This window comes from Lolium rigidum, chromosome 6 (assembly GCF_022539505.1).
Source record: "Lolium rigidum isolate FL_2022 chromosome 6, APGP_CSIRO_Lrig_0.1, whole genome shotgun sequence".
Taxonomy (NCBI): Eukaryota; Viridiplantae; Streptophyta; class Magnoliopsida; order Poales; family Poaceae; genus Lolium; species Lolium rigidum.
In genome coordinates, this window is record NC_061513.1 from 133,981,547 (window position 1) to 133,996,644 (window position 15,098).

Sequence of the window (15,098 nt, forward strand, 5' to 3'; positions counted from 1 at the left end):
AGAAAAACACCCATGCAGGACGTCATCAATATCAAGATCACTCATATGTAACAAAGAGATTTTTCTTGAGAGCTCTTCACACCACAAAAATAAAGTAAGTTCATCATGCTGATTAGGAGTAATTTCATCATTACAATACCAATTTGTAGCACTCATGGGGTTCAAATTATCATTGGAGGAGCATTGAAAATTAAAATGACCCACTCCATGGCAAAGTTCACAAATAAAAGGATAGAGGGCACACACTTTTTTACCAAGATCATCTAGAGCCCTAAACCACTTTCTAGTTTTTTCATTAATATGATGGATACAGTATTCATCCTTGATTTGATTAATTCCACAAGGTCTATGCATTCCACAAAAATTAACATGCTTATAGGAAATAGCATTCTTAGGAATTTGAGCATGCTTATTGCAATCATTAACAACAATTTCATTCTTCATGCAAGCCTCTTTAAAAGGTTCATGATACTTATCAAAATTCTTCTTAGGCAATTCAAAATGAGAAGCAAAGGCTTTATAAAGATTTGCAGCAACTTGAGAGTCAAGACCATAAGTAGCATTCATATTTCAAAATTTATCAGTATCCATAAAAGCTTCAATGCATTCATAATCATAATTTATACCTGACTCTTCATCTTTGTTGTTCTCCCAACCTTCAGCGTTCTCCTCAATCCGATCAAGAAGATCCCACCTAGCTTCAATCTCCTTGCTTGTGAAAGATCCCTCCGAACAGGCATCCAGATAGTCCTTGTGTTGTCCTGAAAGCCTCGCATAAAAATTGTTAACAATAACATTACGGGGGAGCTCATGAATGGGACATTTGAGCATTAGTGACTTCAATCTCCCCCACGCTTGAGAAATACTCTCTCCATCACGAGGATAAAAGTTATAAATATAATTCCTATCAATATGCACTTCATGAGGAGGATAAAATTTAGAATAAAAGAGAGGTACAATTTCCTCCCAACCAAGAGAATGACTATTCTTCAGCAATTTATACCAATGCGCCGCTTTACCAGACAGCGAAACAGAGAATAGCTTCTTCCTCACTTCATCCATAGAGATACCTGCACACTTGAATAGCCCGCATAATTCATGCAGAAACAGTAAATGATCTCCAGGATGGACAGTTCCATCCCCTTCATAGCGGTTATCAATAACACGTTCAATAATTTTCGCGGGTATCTTGAAAGCAGTACTTGCAGTAGGTGGATTTAAAATATCACAAGCATCATTAGAGTTATCGCATATGGGAGATAAAGCATTATCAGAACAAATTTTCTCCCCTAAAGATGGGAAGCTAAAAAGATCACAGAAGCTAGCTTCCCCAAGCTTAGACTTATCCATAGCATTAGCAGTGATTGCGTTCATACTAATAACATTGCTACTAGCATGCAATTGAGGCTCCTTAGGTTCTTTAATTTTCGCATCACACAATTCATGTCTTAACTTAGGAAATAAATTAAAAAGCTCATAGTTGTATTCCATTATGCCTAACTAGTGTAAAACAAGAAACAAAAAGATGAAATTGCAGGATCTAAAGGAAATAGCTTCGAGTACTTACAACGCCGGAAAATAGCTTGGTAGCCGAGATCCGGAGTGTGAGTACCTTTTACCTTTCCTCCCCGGCAACGGCGCCAGAAAAGTGCTTGATGTCTACGGGTGCTTCTATTCTTGTAGACAGTGTTGGGCCTCCAAGAGTAGAGGTTTGTAGAACAGCGAGCAAGTTTCCCTTAAGTGGATGACCCAAGGTTTATCGAACTCGGGGAGGAAGAGGTCAAAGATATCCCTCTCAAGCAACCCTGCAACCACAAAGCAAGAAGTCTCTTGTGTCCCCAACACACCTAATACACTTGTCAGATGTATAGGTGCACTAGTTCGGCGAAGAGATAGTGAGATGCAAGTAATATGGATGAGTATGAGTGGTAATAGCAATCTGAATAAAATATGGCAGCGAGTAAACATGCAACAAAACAGGTAAACAAACGGAGATTCGATGCTTGGAAGCAAGGCCCGGGGATCCTGCTTTCACTAGTGGACACTCTCAACAATGATCACATAATAGGACTACTCTACACCCTCTTGTTGGATGATGAACACCACTAATTGTGTAGGATTACACGAACCCTCAATGCCGGAGTTAACAAGCTCCACAATATTCAATGTTCATATTTAAATAACCTTAGAGTGCAAGATAGATCAACACGACCAAACCAAGTACTAACATAGCATGCACACTACTACCATCACACTATGAAAGGAGGAATAGATCACATCAATACCATCATAGTAATAGTTAACTTCATAATCCACAAGAGATCACAATCATAGCATATACCAAGTACTTCATGATGCACACACTGCCAACATTACATCATGGAGGAGGAATAGACTACTTTAATAACATCACTAGAGTAACACATAGATGATATTCAACTAGATCACAAAGAGAGAGAGATGAACCACATAGCTACATCGGAGCCCTCAGCCCCGGGGGTGAATTACTCCCTCCTCATCATGGAGACAGCAATGACGGTGAAGATGGCGGTGGAGACGGCGGTGGAGATGACTCCGGGGGCAATTCCCCGTCCCGGCGGCGTGCCGGAACAGAGAACTCTGTCCCCCGAATTGGAGTTTCGCGATGGTGGCGGCTCTGGATGGTTTTCTCTAGTTTCGTCGAACTGGGTCGAGGATTTAGGTCAGGGACGACTAAATAGGCGAAGAGGCGGAGTCGGAGGGGCCACAGGGGGCCCACACACTAGGCGGGCGCCCCCCCCCTTGGCCGCGCCGCCCTGTGGGGTGGGGCCCTCCTGGCTCCCCTCTGGCCTTTCTCCGGTGCTCTGGAAGCTTCCGGGAATTTTAAGATCTTCGGTGTTGATTTCGTCCGATTCCGAAAATATTTCCTTACTAGGATTTCTGAAACCAAAAACAGCAGAAAATAGCAACTGGCCCTTCGGCATCTCGTCAATAGGTTAGTTCCGGAAAACGCATAAAAACGATATAAAGTATGCATAAAACATGTAGATATCATCAATAATGTGGCATGGAACATAAGAAATTATCGATACGTTGGAGACGTATCAATTGACAACCTCACTGTAAGTTGGGGCAAAGTATTTTGGTTGTGTTGTGTGCAGGTTCCACGTTGTTGCTGGCGCTGGTAGTGCGCCCTGCAACAAGTCAGCTAGCAACACCTTCAGAAGTCACACCTTTCTCCTACTGGTCGATTAAACCTTGTTTTTTACTGAGGGAAAACTTGTTGTTGTGCTCATCATACCTTCCTCTTGGGGTTCCCCAACAGTGTGAAGTCTGCGTTATGACTAGCACCATCAAGGAACACATCTGCATGAGTGTTACCCATAAATCTCCATACAAAGAATCATGGATGACATCATACTTCCAATTTCATTAAAAACCACTTGACCAAAGATAGATGATAATGCTCTAAGAGCTCTCTAAACTATAAGAGACTTGATACTACTAGATGAAAGAAAAAAATCGAACTTGACGAACTAAAAATGATATGATAAACTAAAAGGCATAAAAACTTGATATAACTCCCCCAAGCTCAGTTTGTTGAAGTGGTGTCACCCTTCTTGGCGCTCTCCTCCTTGTAATGGACGTCCCACTCCTTGAGTTCCAAGGATAAGGCCTCCCATTGTAGAAGGATGTAGGCGGATCATTGACCCTGGTGGAGGCAGCTTGGGCGATCTTGTTGAAGTGGTCCTCATACTCACAATTCTGCTTATCCACATCCCACATGAGGGCTTGGAACCTATCCAGATGTGTGAGGATGTGAAAGATATTCTCCTCCGTTTCCTTGATCCTAGCTTCATAGGCTTCAACCTTCTTCTCCATCTCGATGTTCATCAGGTGATGAGAATCAAGGCTACGCTCGATCACAGTACCATACCTGAAGACGATGTCCTCCAGAATCTCCAGCCTTTCTTCCATGGTGCCATCGGTCTTCAGTGCGTTCACCTCCTTAAAGGTCAAGGTCTTCAGCGGTGCCACCACGGAGTTGAGGTAGCGGTTCACCATGCCCATCTCCTTGGAGCTTTCACCTCCGAGATTGGATTTGGAGCTTGACATGATAAAAAAGTGAAAGTTCTGGACAATGAAAACAAGTTTCGCTCGAAAAGACTTGATGCGAGATTAGATCGGCAGAGGGGTATATATTGACGGGTTTTTTTTGGTAAAAACAAAGATTTGAGTCGAAAACGAGGCGGAAAGGAAGTCCGAGGTGCGAACAAGCACGGGTGGCGCGGCCAGAAAGTTGGGCCATGCAACCTGGTCTCTTTCGCCCCTCGTGGCTCCGTTTCGCCCAAATCTTTCGCGAATCTACCTTATTTTGCAAAAAAAATAACTATCCTAAAATATGAAAAGATTCCGAGATCGATACGTGCCAGATTTCGACTTTTATTGGTTTTCGGTGTCTGGCAGAAGGAAATTTTTGGCGATGATATCTTCCAGAGTCCAGAGATGTAACCCCTTCATGTTTCCAACGAAGTGTTCTCCTCCAATATAATGTTTAAGACGTTGTCCATTAACAACATGAGGCTTACCCTTGTAATCTCCATGGAGACGGATGGCTCTAGAGCGATACACCTCCTGCACAACCAATTGACCTCGCCATCTCGATGCTAGTTTACCTGCAGAGAACTATAAACGATAGTTGAACAATAAAAATTGGTATCCTACTTTGAATTCATTTCTCTTTATCGTTCTATCATGCAAAAATTTTACCTTTTCTTTAAACAACCTCGCACTTTCATAAGCTTCATTTCTGCATTCATGAAGCAAGTTTATGTCTAGGATTCTCTTTTCTCCCGCAGTTTTAAAATCAAATTTAAGTTCCTTAACGTCCCACCTAGCTTTGTGTTCTAATTCTACAGGTAAATGACAAACTTTTCCATAAACCATTCTATAAGGAGACATTTTCATAGGATTTTTAAAAGCAGATCTATAAGCCCATAATGCTTAATTAATTTTAATTGCCAATCAGACCATGACTTTTTAACTATCTTTTCCAATATAAGTTTTAATTCCCTATTGCTCAATTCAAATTTACACTAGTTTGTCTGTGATATGGAGATGCTACTATATGATTAACACCATATTTAGCCAAGGTTTTTCTAAAAACTTGATGAGTAAAGTGAGAACCACCATGAGTAATTAAAAATTTAGGTACTCCAATCCTGGGAAGAATGATATCCTTCAACATCTTCATTGCAGTAGCATGGTCGGCACTCTTTGTCGGAATTTCTTCCACCCACTTAGTAACATAATCAACTGCAACCAAAATGTGAGTATATTGCGACTTGGAGGCAAGAAATGGCCCTATAAAGTCAAATCCCCACACATCAAATGGTTCAAGAGGTAATATATAATTCATAGGTATTTAATTTCTCTTACCAATCTTACCAACGCATTGACATTTATCACAAGCTTTAACATAAGTAGCACAATCTTTAAATAAAGCAGGCCAATAAAAACCAGATTGCAATACCTTTGCGGTTGTGCGGTCTCCTGCGTGGTGACCTCCATAAGGACTGTCATGGCAGTCTTTTGTTATGCTCTGATGTTCAAACTCAGGCACACAACGTCTAATAATACCATCAACTCCTTTCTTATAAAGAAAAGGATCATCCCAAAAGTAATGTCTAAGATCATAAAATAATTACTTTCTTTGTTGATAGGTAAAATGTGGTAGCATAAAATTCCCAACAATAAATTTAGCATACTCAGCGACCATGGGGAAGCTACTCTTGCAATAGACACATTAATATTTGCAAGTTGTTCATTAACAAATCTATCATTAATAGGGGTTGGATCATTCGGAATGTTTTCCATTCCAGAGAAATGATCAGCTATAGGATTATCCTCACCCTTTCTATCAACAATATGTAAATCAAACTCTTGCAATAATAAAACCCATATAATAAGCCTACGCTTAGCATCTTTCTTATTCATAAGATATTTAATAGCAGAATAATCAGAGTGCACAATAACTTTAGAATCTACTATGTAAGGTCTAAACTTATCACAAGCAAAGATCACAACTAAAATTTCTTTTTCAGTAGTAGCATAATTTTTTTGGGCACCATCAAGAGTCTTAGTAGCATAATATATAACATTTAATTTCTTATCAACTCTTTGTCCCAAAACAGCGCCTACTGCATAATCACTTGCATCCTACATAGTTTCAAAAAGTAAATTCCAATCAGGTGGTTGAATTATAGGAGCACTGATACGCGTACAACACGCGTCCGTTGGGAACCCCAAGAGGAAGGTGTGATGCGTACAGCGGCAAGTTTTCCCTCAGTAAGAAACCAAGGTTTATTGAACCAGTAGGAGCCAAGAAGCACGTTGAAGGTTGATGGCGGCGGAGTGTAGTGCGGCGCAACACCAGGGATTCCGGTGCCAACGTGGAACCTGCACAACACAACCAAATTACTTTGCCCCAACGTGACAGTGAGGTTGTCAATCTCACCGGCTTGCTGTAACAAAGGATTAGATGTATAGTGTGGATGATGATGTTTGCAGAGAACAGTAGAACAAGTATTGCGAGTAGATTGTATTCGATGTAAAAGAATGGACCGGGGTCCACGAGTTCACTAGTGGTGTCTCTCCCATAAGAAATAGCATGTTGGGTGAACAAATTACGAGTTGGGCAATTGACAAATAAAGAGGGCATGACCATGCACATACATGTTATGATGAGTAGTGTGAGATTTAATTGGGCATTACGACAAAGTACATAGACCGCTATCCGGCATGCATCTATGCCTAAAAAGTCCACCTTCGAGTTATCATCCAAAGCCCTTCCGGTATTAAGTTGCAAACAACGGACAATTGCATTAAGTATGGTGCGTAATGTAATCAACAAATACATCCTTAGACATAGCATTGATGTTTTATCCCTAGTGGCAACGAGCACATCCACAACCTTAGAACTTTACATCACTGTCCCAGATTTAATGGAGGCATGAACCCACTATCGAGCATAAATACTCCCTCTTGGAGTTACAAGTAAAGACTTGGCCAGAGCCTCTACTAATAACGGAGAGCATGCAAGATCATAAACAACACATAGATGATAGATTGACAATCAACATAACATAACATTCATTATTCATCGGATCCCAACAAACGCAACATGTAGCATTACAGATAGATGATCTTGATCATGTTAGGCAGCTCACAAGATCCAACAATGATAGCACAATGAGGAGAAGACAACCATCTAGCTACTGCTATGGACCCATAGTCCAGGGGTGAACTACTCACACATCACTCCGGAGGCGACCATGGCGGTGAAGAGTCCTCCGGGAGATGATTCCCCTCTCCGGCAGGGTGCCGGAGGTGATCTCCTGAATCCCCCGAGATGGGATTGGCGGCGGCGTCTCTGGAAGGTTTTCCGTATCGTGGCTCTCGGTACTGGAGTTATTATCGACGAAGGCTTAAATAGGCGGAAGGGTAGGTCAGGAGGCACCACGAGGGACCCACACAACAGGTCCGCGCGGCCAGGAGGTGGGCCGCGCCGCCCTGGCGTGTCATCGCCTCGTCGCCCCACTTCGTATCTCCCCCGGTGTTCTGGAAGCTTCGTGGAAAAATAAGATCTTGGGCGTTGATTTCGTCCAATTCCGAGAATATTTCCTTACTAGGATTTCTGAAACCAAAAAACAGCGAGAAAACAACAAGCTGGCTCTTCGGCATCTTGTTAATAGGTTAGTGCCGAGAAAATGCATAAATATGACATAAAGTATGTATAAAACATGTAGGTATTGTCATAAAACAAGCATGGAACATAAGAAATTATCGATACGTTGGAGACGTATCGAGCATCCCCAAGCTTAGTTCCTACTCGTCCCGAGTAGGTAAACGATAACAAAGATAATTTCTGAAGTGACATGCTATCATAATCTTGATCAATACTATTGTAAGCACATGTAATGAATGCAGCGATCCAAAGCAATGGTAAAGACAATGAATAAACAACTGAATCATATAGCAAAGACTTTTCATGAATAGTACTTTCAAGACAAGCATCAATAAGTCTTGCATAAGAGTTAACTCATAAAGCAATAAATTCAAAGTAAAGGCATTGAAGCAACACAAAGGAAGATTAAGTTTCAGCGGTTTCTTTCAACTTGTAACATGTATATCTCATGGATAGTTGTCAACATAAAGTAATATGATGAATGCAAATATGCAAGTATGTAAGAATCAATGCACAGTTAACACAAGTGGTGCTTCTTGAGGTGGAAGGAAATGGGTAAACTGACTCAACATAAAAGTAAAAGAATGGCCCTTCGAAGAGGGAAGCATCGATTGCTATATTTTTGCTAGAGCTTTTATTTTGAGAACAAGAAACAATTTTGTCAACGGTAGTAATAAAGCATATGTGTTATGTAAATTATACTACCTCCGTCCCAAGGAATAAGGCGCACACATATTCCAAGGCGAACTTTGACCATAAAAATTGAGCAACTAAATCTTGGTTATATTATATGTAATTAGTATCGTTGGATTCGTATTGAAAAACACTTTCTAATGATGTTAATTTCATACAAACAATCTTTATATTTTTGAAGTAATTCTTAGTCAAACGAAAAGCACGTAAAACGAGGACGCCTTATTCCTTGAATCGGAGGTAGTATCCTACAAGTTGCAAGCCTCATGCATAGATTACCAATAGTGCCCGCACCTTGTCCTAATTAGCTCGGATTACCTGGATTATCACTGCAATACATATGTTTTAACCAAGTATCACAAAGGGGTACCTCTATGCCGCCTGTACAAAGGTCTAAGGAGAAAGCTCGCATTGGATTTCTCGCTTTTGATTATTCTCAACTTAGACATCCATACCGGGACAACATAGACAACGAGATAATGGACTTCTCTTTAATGCATAAGCATTCAACAACGAGATAATATTCTCATAAGAGATTGAGGATTGTTGTCCAAAACTGAAACTTCCACCATGGATCATGGCTTTAGTTAGCGGCCCAATGTTCTTCTCTAACAATATGCATGCTCAAACCATTCAACTCATGGTAAATCTCCCTTACTTCAGACAAGACGAACATGCGTAGCAACTCACATGATATTCAACAAAGGGTATTTGATGGCGTCCCCAGGAACATGGTTATCGCACAACAAGCAACTTAATAAGAAATAAGATACATAAGTACATATTCAATACCACAATAGTTTTTAGGCTATTTGTCCCATGAGCTATATATTGCAAAGACAAAGGATAGAAATTTAAAGGTAGCACTCAAGCAATTTACTTTGGAATGGCGGAGAAATACCATGTAGTAGGTAGGTATGGTGGACACACGTGGCATAGTGTTTGGCTCAAGGATTTTGGATGCATGAGAAGTATTCCCTCTCAATACAAGGCTTAGGCTAGCAAGGTTATTTGAAACAAACACAAGTATGAACCGGTACAGCAAAACTCACATAAAAACATATTGCAAGCATTATAAGACTCTACACTGTCTTCCTTATTTTTCAAACCCTTACTAGAAAGTATCTAGACCTTAGAGAGACCAAACATGCAAACCAAATTTTAGCAAGCTCTATGTATTTCTTCACTAATAGGTGCAAAGTATATGATGCAAGAGCTTAAACATGATCCTTATGAGCACAACAATTGCCAAGTATCAAATTATTCAAGACATTCTACCAATTACCACATGTAGCATTTCCCGTTTCCAACCATATAACAATTAACGAAACAGTTTTAACCTTCGCCATGAACATTATGAGTAAAGCCTAAGGACATATTTGTCCATATGCAACACCGGAGCGTGTCTCTCTCCCACACAACGAATGCTAGGATTCAACTTATTCAAACAAAACAAAAAACAAAAACATACAGATGCTCCAAGTAAAGCACATAAGATGTGACGGAATAAAAATATAGTTTCACTAGAGGAACCTGATAATGTTGTCGATGAAGAAGGGGATGCCTTGGGCATCCCCAAGCTTAGGTGCTTGAGTCTTCTTGAAATATGCGGGGATGAACCACCGGGGCATCCCCAAGCTTAGAGCTTTCACTCTCCTTGATCATATTGTATCATCCTCCTCTCTTGATCCTTGAAAACTTCCTCCACACCAAACTCAAAACAACTCATTAGAGGGTTAGTGCATAATCAAAATTCACATGTTCAGAGGTGACATAATCATTCTTAACACTTCTGGACATTGCACAAAGCTACCGAAAGTTAATGGAATAAAGAAATCCATCAAGCATAGCAAAACAGGCAATGTGAAATAAAAGGCGAGAATCTGTTAAAAACGAACAGTCCGTAAAGACGAATTTTTAAGAGGCACCAGACTTGCTCAAATGAAAATGCTCAAATTGAATTAAAGTTGCTTACATATCTGAGGATCACTCACGTAAATTGGCAGAATTTTCTGAGTTACCTACAGAGAAGTCAACCCAAATTCGTGACAGCAAGAAATCTGTTTCTGCGCAGTAATCCAAATCTAGTATGAACCTTACTATCAAAGACTTTACTTGGCACAATAATGCAAAAAAAATTAAGATAAGGAGAGGTTGCTACAGTAGTAACAACTTCCAAGACTCAAATATAAAACAAAAGTGTTGTAGTAAAATCATGGGTTGTCTCCCATAAGCGCTTTTCTTTAACGCCTTTCAGCTAGGCGCAGAAAGTGTGTATCAAGTATTATCAAGAGACAAAGCATCAACATCATAATTTGTTCTAATGATAGAATCAAAAGGTAACTTCATTCTATTTCTAGGGAAGTGTTCCATACCTTTCTTGAGAGGAAATTGATATTTAATATTACCTTCCTTCATATCAATAATAGCACCAACAGTTCGAAGAAAAGGTCTTCCCAATATAATGGGACAAGATGCATTGCATTCAATATCCAAGACAACAAAATCAACGGGGACAAGCTTATTGTTAACCGTAATGCGGACATTATCAACCCTCCCCAAAGGTTTCTTTGTAGAATTATCAGCAAGATTAACATCCAAATAACAATTTTTCAATGGTGGCAAGTCAAACATATTATAGATTTTCCTAGGCATAACGGAAATACTTGCACCAAGATCACATAAAGCATTACAATCAAAGTCATTGACCTTCATCTTAATGATGGGCTCCCAACCATCCTCTAACTTCCTAGAAATAGAAGTTTCAAGTTTTAGTTTCTCTTCTCTAGCTTTTATGAGAGCATTTGTAATATGTTTCGTGAAAGCCAAATTTATAGCACTAGCATGAGGACTCTTAGCAAGTTTTTGTAAGAACTTTATAACTTCAGAGATATGGCAATCATCAAAATCCAAACCATTATAATCTAAAGCAATGGGATCATTATCCCCAATGTTGGAAAAAATTTCAGCAGTTTTATCACAGGCAGTTTTAGCAGTTTCAGGCAGTTTTTCACGCTTTGCATTAGAAGTGGAAACATTGCCAACACCAATTATTTTACCATTGATAGTAGGAGGTGCAGCAACATGTGAAGCATTAGCATTACTAGTGGTGGTAATAGTCCAAACTTTAGCTACATTGTTATCTTTAGCATTTTCTTTTTCCCACCTAGCACGCAATTCGGCCATCAACATTAATTCTAACTTGGATGGTGTTTGCTGTAGCAAATGACTTAATATCTTTATTTTCATTAGGCATAACTTTCGATTTCAAAAGAGCAACATCAGCAGCAAGACTATCAACTTTAGAAGCAAGAATATCAATTTTACCAAGCTTTTCTTCAACAGATTTATTGAAAGCAGTTTGTGTACTAATAAATTCTTTAAGCATGGCTTCAAGACCAGAGGGTACATTACTATTATTGTTGTAAGAATTCCCATAAGAATTACCATAACCGTTACCATTATTATAAGGATATGGCCTATAGTTGTTACTAGAATTGTTCCGATAAGCATTGTTGTTGAAATTATTATTTTTAATGAAGTTCACATCAACATGTTCTTCTTGGGCAACCAATGAAGCTAAAGGAACATTATTAGGATCAACATTAGATCTACCATTCACAAGCATAGACATAATAGCATCAATCTTATCACTCAAGGAAGAGGTCTCTTCGACAGAATTTACCTTCTTACCTTGTGGAGCTCTTTCCGTGTGCCATTCAGAGTAATTAATCATCATATTATCAAGAAGCTTTGTTGCATCGCCTAGAGTGGTGGACATAAAAGTACCTCTAGCAGCTGAATCCAATAGGTTCTGCGAAGAAAAATTCAGTCCTGCATAGAAGGTTTGGATGATCATCCAAGTAGTCAGTCCATGGGTTGGGCAATTTTTAACCAAAGATTTCATTATTTCCCATGCTTGGGCAACATGCTCATTATCCAATTGTTTAAAATTCATTATGCTACTTCTCAAAGATATAATTTTAGCAGGAGGATAATATCTACCAATGAAAGCATCCTTACATTTAGTCCATGAATCAATACTATTCTTAGGCAAAGATAGCAACCAATCTTTAGCTCTTCCTCTTAATGAGAAAGGAAACAATTTTAATTTTATAATGTCACCATCTACATCCTTATACTTTTGCATTTCACATAGTTCAACAAAATTATTAAGATGGGCAGCAAGCATCATCGGAACTAACACCAGAAAATTGCTCTCTCATAACAAGATTCAAGAAAGCGAGGTTTAATTTCAAAGAATTCTGCTGTAGTAGCAGGTGGAGCAATAGGTGTGCATAAGAAATCATTATTATTTGTAGTTGTGAAGTCACACAACTTAGTATTTTTAGGAGTACCCATTTTAGCAACAGTAAATAAAGCAAACTAGATAAAGTAAATGCAAGTAACTATTTTTTTGTTTTTTTAATATGGAGATTGCAAACAAGACAGTAAATAAAGTAAAGCTAGCAACTAATTTTTTTGTGTTTTGATATAATGCTGCAAACAAAGTAGTAAATAAAATAAAGCAAGACAAAAACAAAGTAAAGAGATTGGAAGTGGAGACTCCCCTTGCAGCGTGTCTTGATCTCCCCGGCAACGAGCGCTGAAAAAAGAGCTTGATACTCGTACAACACGCGTCCGTTGGGAACCCCAAGAGGAAGGTGTGATGCGTACGGCGGCAAGTTTTCCCTCAGTAAGAAACCAAGGTTTATCGAACCAGTAGGAGCCAAGAAGCACGTTGAAGGTTGATGGCGGCGGAGTGTAGTGCGGCGCAACACCGGGGATTCCGGTGCCAACGTGGAACCCGCACAACACAACCAAATTACTTTGCCCCAACGTGACAGCTGAGGTTGTCAATCTCACCGGCTTGTCTGTAACAAAGGATTAGATGTATAGTGTGGATGATGATGTTTGCGCAGAGAACAAGTAGAACAAGTATTGCGGTAGATTATATTCGATGTAAAAGAATGGACCGGGGTCCACGAGTTCACTAGTGGTGTCTCTCCCATAAGAAATAGCATGTTGGGTGAACAAATTACAGTTGGGCAATTGACAAATAAAGAGGGTATGACCATGCACATACATGTTATGATGAGTAGTGTGAGATTTAATTGGGCATTACGACAAAGTACATAGACCGCTATCCAGCATGCATCTATGGCTAAAAAGTCCACCTTCGATGTTATCATCCGAACCCCTTCCGATATTAAGTTGCAAACAACGGACAATTGCATTAAGTATGGTGCGTAATGTAATCAACAAATTCATCCTTAGACATAGCATTGATGTTTTATCCCTAGTGGCAACGAGCACATCCACAACCTTAGAACTTTCTCGTCATCGTCCCAGCATTTAATGGAGGCATGAACCCACTATCGAGCATAAATACTCCCTCTTGGAGTTACAAGTAACGACTTGGCCAGAGCCTCTACTAATAACGGAGAGCATGCAAGATCATAAACAACACATAGATGATAGATTGATAATCAACATAACATAGCATTCATTATTCATCGGATCCCAACAAACGCAACAGGTAGCATTACAGATACATGATCTTGATCATGTTAGGCAGCTCACAAGATCCAACAATGATAGCACAATGAGGAGAAGACGACCATCTAGCTACTGCTATGGACCCATAGTCCAGGGGTGAACTACTCACACATCACTCCGGAGGCGACCATGGCGGTGAAGAGTCCTCCGGGAGATGATTCCCCTCTCCGGCAGGGTGCCGGAGGCGATCTCCTGAATCCCCCGAGATGGGATTGGCGGCGGCGGCGTCTCTGGAAGGTTTTCCGTATCGTGGCTCTCGGAACTGGAGTTATTATCGACGAAGGCTTAAATAGGCAGAAGGGTAGGTCAGGGGGCGCCACGAGGGACCCACACAACAGGGCCGCGCGACCAGGAGGTGGGCCGCGCTGCCCTGGCGTGTCATCGCCTCGTCGCCCCACTTCGTATCTCCCCCGGTGTTCTGGAAGCTTCGTGGAAAAATAAGATCCTGGGCGTTGATTTCGTCCAATTCCGAGAATATTTCCTTACTACAATTTCTGAAACCAAAAATAGCAGAAAACGAAGAATCGGCTCTTCGGCATCTTGTTAATAGGTTAGTGCCGGAAAATGCATAAATATGACATAAAGTATGTATAAAACATGTAGGTATTGTCATAAAACAAGCATGGAACATAAGAAATTATCGATACGTTGGAGACGTATCAAGCACTAATTAAAGCATTATTTAAAACATTAAAAGACTCCACACGATCATCATAAAAGAAAACGGAACATCCTTTTCCAAAAGATTAGTAAGAGGCTTTGATATTTTAGAAAAATCCTTAAAGAATCTTCTATAAAACCCAGCATGCCCAAGAAAACTTCTTATACATATCTCGTGGATATGGTAGCTTCTCTATGGATTCTATCTTCATGCGTCCCAATTAAATGCCTCTTCCAGATACTCAATGATCAAGGACTACACCTTCTGTAACCATAAAATGGCACTTCTCCCAATTAGGGACTAGGTGTTGATCCTCACGCCGCTGCAGAACTTTGTTAAGATTGAATAGGCAAATATCGAAAGAGGTACCATAGAAAAAATCATCCATAAATACTTCCATAATTTTTCAATATAATCAAAGAATATAGCATTCATGCATCTTTGAAAAGTAGAAGGAGC